Raw genomic sequence first — 9,302 nt, forward strand, 5'->3', positions numbered from 1 at the left:
TGGAAGGGAGTGGATATGGTCATAAAAGGGCAACTTAGGGCATCTTGGTGCTCTTTGCACAGGGCGATGCTCTGTGTTGTGACTGCTTTAACATCTATATCCTGGTTGTGATATCATAGTATAGTTTTTCAAGATGTTACCATTAGAGGAGATTGTTAAAGGGTACATTAGCTCTGTCTCTATTATTTCTTACACCTGCATATGAGGCTACACTTAAAATAAGAAGTTGAATTAAAAAAAGGAAGTTGAATTAAAAAATATTTATCAAACACCTGTTATGTACCAGGCACTATTACAAATACATAAGATACTTCAGTAAATGAAACATAAAAATCTTTGCAATCATAGAGCATACATTCTAGTGGAGGAGAAATTGTAGTGGCTGAGCCCGTATTGCCCAGTGTTCTGCCTTGGCATGAAGCTCAGTTCCATCCTGTAGGTTGTAAACATGGAAACCTTAGGATAATTCAGACAGAGTGTCCTTGATATGGTCATTGACAAAGCACATTCTTGTGGCAGATGGGGATGTTGTTCCAAGTTACTTTGCAGGCAGCAGATGTGGGTGAGTGGGAGCCCAAACAAGAGAGGAAGAACATGGGTGGAGGTTTGTAATGACTCTAGCTGACTTACTGGCTTTGGGAACATTAAATTAGAAAAAGCTTTGAAGAAGCTGAGGATCTGTTGCTGTCAGATAACATTTGACATTTGATCTATATTTTCTGCCTTGGTCAAAAGCATCATTATCTACTTTGTCCCTCAAGCAGAGAAATTTAATGTCCTACTTGGCTCTTCTCTCTCTCTAACATTCTGTGTCTAATCTGTCCACCTAGGATCCCCACCTTCTCACTTTCTCTTCAATCAATTTTTTTCTCTCTGTACTTCCAACATAAGTTAGATTATTATGGATGGTCTCTTAACTCCTGAGTATTTATTCAGTAGTTTCATTGATTATCCAAAAATCTTATCATCACCTTAGTTCATGATTTATATTGTTTTCTAACTTATCTTTTAAAACTAAAAATCTCAACATGTCACGCTTCTGCTTAACATTAGCTCCAAGTCCAAACTCTACAGATTGGCTTACAAAATACTTCAGTGTTTAACCCTATCAGACATTTCAAAACCATATCCTAAGAAGTCCCCATAATACACTCTGTGCTATTCATCACTGACTTCCTTACCGTTTCCTAAATATCCTCCTCATCTTTGCATATGCTTTTTTTCACCATCTGAAGTTTCTACCCTATCATTCTGACTAAATTTCAGCTAATGATTTATCATCTACTTTAACATAATCTCTTTTCTGGAACCTCCACCAAAATCCTCTCTTTCGGAGTCAAAGAAGGGATTCTCTTACCACATAACAGGTTTCTATACACCTGCCACACTGACTTGCAGTCATTTCTTGCTAAATACCTCTCTATTACTTCTAGTCCTGCTACTAGGTAATATGGGAAGAACTGGGAACTTTTCAGCAGGTGAATCCCTTCCTGTAATGTCTTGGGAAGGAATTTTTCTCCCGTGCATTTCTCCTTTTCTGCTTATGTATTCCTAATCCTCGGGTGTTCCATGTTCCAATTTCTCTTCAAAGTATAGAGGAGAAACAATTTTTCCCTACCTTTCTAAGTTCTTTGGCTGTTCTAATAATCAAATTATATTAGGACAGATTAACAGGAGAAAAATTAATTGCATACATATGAGATCCCCATAAGAATATGAGGCCCCCAAACTGTCAAGCAATTGATGCCTCTGTGGTATTCTGAGCTAAGGAGAAGGGGGTTGGGGGTCTGGGACTGCAAATAAGAGGAAGACCCTTCAGCCAAGGGAAGATGGGAAGAGCAAAGATTTGCTAAATAAATGTTTGCCATGCTATGCAAAGAAGTTTTTCTGCTATAAAAATAAGTTAATTTTACTAACAACCCTATTCCTGACACAGGTTCCCTGTAAAAATTCTTTTAGGCAGTTAAGGCAGAGGTAATAAGAAAAACTTTCTGAAGCTTCTGTTTCTCAAAAATACCCAATCCCAAGTGATCCTCATGCAACATATACACATTTTGAGGTGGAAAATTTTGCTCCCCTACAGAAGAAAAACAAGATCAAACTCAGCAGCCTCCACCTCCCCCCAGCTCTGTACTCCTAGGTGACTGAGCCCTTCTGTAGTGCCCAAGAATATGCCTTTGTGTCACCCAGATCATACTCATCTGCTTGAAGAAAAATCATCACTATTTTATCTGCCTCATTTGCTACTTCCAATGACCTTGTGCTTAGAACAACAGTTATCCAACCGTGTCCATACTTGCACCTTTGATTCAGAGAGATTTGTGTTCATCCAGGTGTCACTGTACTATGAATGGTGTCTCAGAGATCACCCATTTTTAAAAAACTACTTGTACAAAGGACACTACTTAGCTTGAGATATGTGTCTATAAAATTGGTTGTCATCTATAAAGTGCTTTGAGTTTCTTTAACATGGGAGAAATGTATAATGCTCTTATTTATCTACATCCTTTCTACATCTACCAAGTGAATGCTATGTTGTCATGCTGATATATTCAAAACATTGCAGACCTTTATACTACTCTGCAAAATAATTATCAGAGCATTTTGCATTTAATGTTTTTGTGATGATACATGGATAGCAGGGGATGTCAAGGTCCAAAGAAGGACAGTTAGAGTGCCCTGAGAAATACTTTATGTTTTTGTTAACACCTTAACTCACCCATCCCACATATACTTCAGGTCTCTTACTATATTACCGTGACTATTACTATAATGGCTCATGCATCATGGTCTCTCCCTCTCTCACACACACACACGCACAGTCCTGTACACAGTGGTGGTGCACATATTGTTCTCCTGAAGAGCCACAGTATGATGCATATTATTTCACACTTAAAACATTTAACATCATTAAATTGAAAACAGAAGAAGCAGGGGAGGGAACAGAAGGTGATAAATGAAGAGGGGGAGGGAGAGTGGGAAGGCAATGTGTAGCAGAAAGAGGCAAGGCATATGGGGAAACAGAGCTAAGTCAAATTCATAGAAAATAACAAGCCAGTCTCTGACTGATGACAAGCATTTGCTGTGTCTCTCATGGTGCTTCAACTGAAGGAGTGCTGTTACTGAGTAAGGGGACTATCTCACCATGGCAAAGACCGCTTCTCTATAGCAGACATTGCTGTAAAAGTACAGACCTTTAAAGACTGGAGCACAGTACTGGCTTTCTTTTCTTTCATCATTTCTATTCATGTTTGGGAGGAAATTCCATCCTTGTGTCCCAGCTTCCCTGAAGGGAAGATTCATTTACCTGCAGTTTCTAGAAGACATCTGATTATAATCACCATATAAATCCAAAATCCCTACACTTAGCCAACAGCAAAAGCAGTTCAGAGAACAAATAGTCAGAGTCTACCCAGCTGTTCACTCAGTGGCTTTGTGCCTCTTGGATGCCAGACCATGCAGCTGTGCTCAGTGGGGAGAGGGACTTTGAAGTGACACGGACCTGATTGCAGTTCTGGCTCTGAAATAATGTGACCCTGGGAAAATTACTTAACTTTTCCAGGTCTCTAGGTCTTCAACAAGATAACTGGAAGGCCTAACTTAGAAAGAGATGCATCAACATTAACACTTGGCATAGCAAGTCCTATCAATGTAAATTTCTTTCTTTCTTTACATCCACCATTTGAGAACCTCAATTAGGACAGAAGCTAACTATAATTCTGACTTGCCTAAACATCTCTGCAGACTGGGCATGCTCTGTAAACCATCATAGTCAGCAGTGGAGGCATCTTGGGCAGGAAGTTACCTTAGTGGAGATGATGGTTTCATTGATATGGTAACCTCAGGAGTAGCTTAAACAAGGAGACAGAGCAGGAGAGAGAGAAAAACCAAAGGGTTACTATGGAAAGAACTGTGTTGATATCTAAATATGTAGGTATTACCTGTAGGCTGAAAGAAGTAGTTGGAGATATTTCTAAAGCCAGCCTGGTGATGTAGTGTCACACAGAAGAAATACTGTTTTGTGCTGCTTTTTAGGGGCCTGAATTTACCCAAGGCTAAAACAAGCTGGAAGACGTCTCATGCATAATCTCCAGGTTACTGGCACTGGTTAATTTTGCCCCACTCACTGCCTTACTCCAGCATGATTTCATGTGGATTTCTATAGATTTAACACCATAACAGTCTGAAAGAATTTCTAAAGGTTTTTTATTCCAGGAAGTATGTCATAATTTTGGTCAGAAAATATTTCCTAAATATCTGCAATGTTTGCTATTGTGTGGCTGGTGTCTTTAGGAATCACTAGAGTTTTGGAGCAAGAAATTCTAAATATGACCCTAAGAAGACACATCTGAACTCTGAAAAATGAAATCATGTGAAAGTAAGCCTTGAAGGATGAAAAAATGGGCAGGCTAATTTTAGTTGAGAAATGAACAAACGTATGACATGGGGATGATCTTGGCTTACTCAGAGTTTATAGACACAATGGTGAGTTTTCAGCTGCAAGTGAAGAGGCAGGAGGAATCTCTGTGAGAAGATCTCAGTGCCCACAAAATTTTCAGCCCCTTATTCCTGACACAATTAGGCCATATGTGTTTTTAAGCACTAAGTAACTTACTTTATAGATTTAAGGGTCTAGATCTGATAGATAGAGTGTCTGATGAACTATGGAATGAGGTTCGTGACATTGTACGGGAGAAGGGGATCAAGACCATCCCCATGGAAAAGAAATGCAAAAAAGCAAAATGGCTGTCTGGGGAGGCCTTACAAATAGCTGTGAAAAGAAGAGAAGCGAAAAGCAAAGGAGAAAAGGAAAGATATAAGCATCTGAATGCAGAGTTCCAAAGAATAGCAAGAAGAGATAAGAAAGCCTTCCTCAGCAATCAATGCAAAGAAATAGAGGAAAGCAACAGAATGGGAAAGACTAGAGATCTCTTCAAGAAAAATTAGAGATACCAAGGGAACATTTCATGCAAAGACGGGCTTGATAAAGGACAGAAATGGTATGGACATAACAGAAGTAGAAGATATTAAGAAGAGGTGGCAAGAATACATAGAAGAACTGTACAAAAAAGATCTTCATGACCCAGATAATCACGATGGTGTGATCACTCACCTAGAGCCAGACATCCTGGAATGTGAAGTCAAGTGGGCCTTAGAAAGCATCACTACGAACAAAGCTAGTGGAGGTGATGGAATTCCAGTTGAGCTATTTCAAATCCTGAAAGATGATGCTGTGAAAGTGCTGCCCTCAATATGCCAGCAAATTTGGAAAACTCAGCAGTGGCCACAGGACTGGAAAAGGTCAGTTTTCATTCCAATCCCAAAGAAAGGCAATGCCAAAGAATGTTCAAACTACCACACAATTGCACTCATCTCACACGCTAGTAAAGTAATGCTCAAAATTCTCCAAGCCAGGCTTCAGCAATATGTGAACCGTGAACTTCCTGATGTTCAAGCTGGTTTTAGAAAAGGCAGAGGAACCAGAGATCAAATTGCCAACATCTGCTGGATCATCGATAAAGCAAGAGAGTTCCAGAAAAACATCTATTTCTGCTTTATTGCCTATGCCAAAGCCTTTGACTGTGTGGATCACAATAAACTGTGGGAAATTCTGAAAGAGATGGGAATACCAGACCACCTGACCTGCCTCTTGAGAAATCTGTATGCAGGTCAGGAAGCAACAGTTAGAACTGGACATGGACCAACAGACTGGTTCCAAATAGGAAAAGGAGTATGTCAAGGCTGTATATTGTTACCCTGCTTATTTAACTTATATGCAGAGTACATCATGAGAAATGCTGGACTGGAAGAAGCACAAGCTGGAATCTAGATTGCTGGGAGAAATATCAATAACCTAGGATATGCAGATGACACCATCCTTATGGCAGAAAGTGAAGAGGCACTAAAAAGCCTCTTGATGAAAGTCAAAGTGGAGAGTGAAAAAGGTGGCTTAAAGCTCAACATTCAGAAAACTAAGATCATGGTATCTGGTCCCATCACTTCATGGGAAATAGATGGGGAAACAGTGGAAACAGTGTCAGACTTTATTTTTTGGGCTCCAAAATCACTGCAGATGGTGACTGCAGCCATGAAATTAAAAGACGCTTACTCCTTGGAAGGAAAGTTAAGACCAACCTAGATAGTGTATTCAAAAGCAGAGACATTACTTTGCCAACAAAGGTTTGTTTAGTCAAGGCTACGGTTTTTCCTGTGGTCATGTATGGATGTGAGAGTTGGACTGTGAAGAAGGCTGAGCGTCAAAGAATTGATGCTTTTGAACTGTGGTGTTGGAGAAGATTCTTGAGAGTCCGTTGGACTGCAAGGAGATCCAACCAGTCCATTCTGAAGGAGATCAGCCCTGGGATTTCTTTGGAAGGAATGATGCTAAAGCTGAAACTCCAGTACTTTGGCCACCTCATGCGAAGAGTTGACTCATTGGAAAAGACTCTGATGCTGGGAGGTATTGGGGACAGGAAGAGAAGGGGACGACAGAGGATGAGATGACTGGATGGCATCACTGACTCGATGGACGTGAGTCTGAGTGAACTCCGGGAGTTGGTGATGGACAGGGAGGCCTGGCGTGCTGCGATTCATGGGGTCGCGAAGAGTTGGGCACGACTGAGCGACTGAACTGAACTGACTGAACTTACTTTATACCTGTATCCCAAGAAATAAAAAAAAACAGTGAAGTGATAGACAATTTCCAGCCAGTGCTTTAATGATCACTCCTTATGTGAGAAGCAGAAAGACCCTAGAGCACACTGGACTTAAAGCATCTTATTTTTTGTTAATAACAGTGTTTGAGTTAATGAGAACCCCTCTCAGATTGGTGATACTCTGTCTTAGAATGTCCTGGTTGGAAAAAGGGGACTTGACACATTTCTGATTTCATTTAAGAATTATTTATTTCTTTTTTGTACTTGACACCACTTTGAAGGTATTGAGGAACAGCAAAAACAGCACCTCACAAGGACAGTGAGTTATCAATTACTTTTAATTACTCCCCAGCTCTTGCCTTTAATTACCTACTATGTTAGCTGGGATTTATTGCACAGTAATAATAGTGATGCTTTGCATTTACATTGCTCTTTTCTCCAAGGAGTTCAAAGCACTTTATTGATATGGTTTCAGTATTAATATAAAGAATAAAAATGTTGAAAAATATTTTCATGAATAAAGCAATTGTAAAGTAACTATATTCTCCTTTTTCAGGTAGAATGTAGTCTAGAGATAGTTTATAGTAAGAGTCAAATCTGAGGGACCCTGATAATAAAACTTCCTCCTCTACTCTATATTTTACATGGCTCTCATATTTACTGGTTAAAAAATACTTTCCACAATAGATAAAATAAGAATATCACAAAATATTAACTAATAATAATCCCATGGGAAGTGCAATACTCTGCTCACTCTAAGATTTAAAATAATGTATATGAACTTTTTTTTAGTCTAAAAAAACTTAGTGTAGTAGTGAAATATTTTGAAGACACCAAAAAGATAGTAATTTCACTTTTGGGCCTGTTGATTGTAAAATACATAAATAGAAAATTTACTATTAGTTATGTTGGAATATTTGTTATTTCATCCATTATCCTAAAAATAATAGAAGTGAGGGTAGCTCTAATTAACCTCATTCTATAAACGCAGAATATTATTCACTCAGTCTGCATTTAATGTGCTTATATCTCTATTGCTTCAGACCGTATAACCTTATTGCTTTTCAAAGGTCTATCTCCCAAGATTGAGAACAACTGGCCTAAGTTTCAAAGCCAGGGTCTTCAGGAACAGTTGCCCATACACAGAATAATTATGTTGAACTCAAAATGAAGAGCTGAAGAACATCACTCAGCATTCAAGAGCTCCTCAGCAGTTGGTGAGCTACCCTTCAGAGTTAAAGCTACTTATACATTAAAACAATGGAATTTACATGCTTCAGAGGTTTTCTTTCCCCTTATCTTGTCTGTTAGAATTAATAAGTTAGAAGCATTCAGCTCAGAATGGAGGCTTGATTGCATGCCTTTTGCTAAGGATCTGAGACGTGAGGAGACTGCAGTTTGAGACATTTACAGAGTGCCTTTTGGACCTGAAAGTGCCTTGCATAGTTTCCATCTTTATACCCTATTATTTGTATTTAAATACACTCTATTGCTTATAGAGATACACTAAAAATTGTAAGGCTTTTACATCTAGGCTAGAAATCATAATGAAAGCAAAATGTTTTGTTTTTAATTGGTCTTATTTGAGTAGTAAATTATGCCACACAAGATAAAAAAAGCATGAGTATTATCTTCTTTTAGAATTTTGTTTACTAGTCTTCATCTCTGGTTGTTGTAGATAATCCTAGAAAACAAGTCAAGTTTGGAAAAAGGCAATGGAATTTTGATTGGAAGCATGTATTTTTAATTCTAGTTTAGATTTTATCTTATATTGTTTTGAGATAAAATTACTAAACGTAGGAAAAAAATTTAACATCTTTCTTTTAAAGAAATTGAAAGGTTGGAAGCAACATTTTTTTTTATTAGATACGATATTGAGAGGGAAATTCTAAATCAGTGATTGCCTCTGAATCAGTTACTTGATTATATTAATTATCTCTTCTACCTTGGTTCTCCATTTACTGAATGAGGTTAATTATAGCTACCCTCACTTATCCCATAGGATTTTTTAGGAGACTGGATAGAATAATAAATATACCAGTATACCTAGTGTGAGATAATCAGAACACAAAGTATTATACTATAACAGAATTTTAGTAAAGGAATGTATGTAGTATAAAAATGAATTTTTAAATGAGAATATTTACTCTAAAAGGAAGGATCTCAGAATTGGATGAAAAGAGAGTAAGAAGGTGGAGAGGGCAGGGATGAAAAAAGATAACAGGGAAGGGAAGGGATTAGATGATTCTAATAAGAAAAAGAATATAAGATCTCTGCTATGTCATATTATTGGAGATAATTCCAGCATTGGGTTTGGGCTTTGAGAACGACAGGACACATTAGTGGGGTGGGGGCCCATGGAATTCTGAAGGGCAAGGAATACAGTACATTACTGGGATCTAAACTGGGTATGTCTAAGGCTGAAGTTATTGGCTGTCCCCATATACTAGCTTCTGCTCCACTGTTTCTCCTAAGTTGTTCAATGAGATGATAATTCTACCCTGAACCCAGAAGTGAAGGCTTTAGTCATTGTTCTCGTTTCACTCTTCTTTATACTGCATATCAAGAAGTCTTCCAGTGCTATCGAATTTTTTCCCACCACGTCGCTTTCAATTCTTTCTGCCTCTTTGCTGTCAGCACTGCACT

Source organism: Bos indicus x Bos taurus, chromosome 1, assembly GCF_003369695.1.
Source record: "Bos indicus x Bos taurus breed Angus x Brahman F1 hybrid chromosome 1, Bos_hybrid_MaternalHap_v2.0, whole genome shotgun sequence".
Lineage (NCBI taxonomy): Eukaryota > Metazoa > Chordata > Mammalia > Artiodactyla > Bovidae > Bos > Bos indicus x Bos taurus.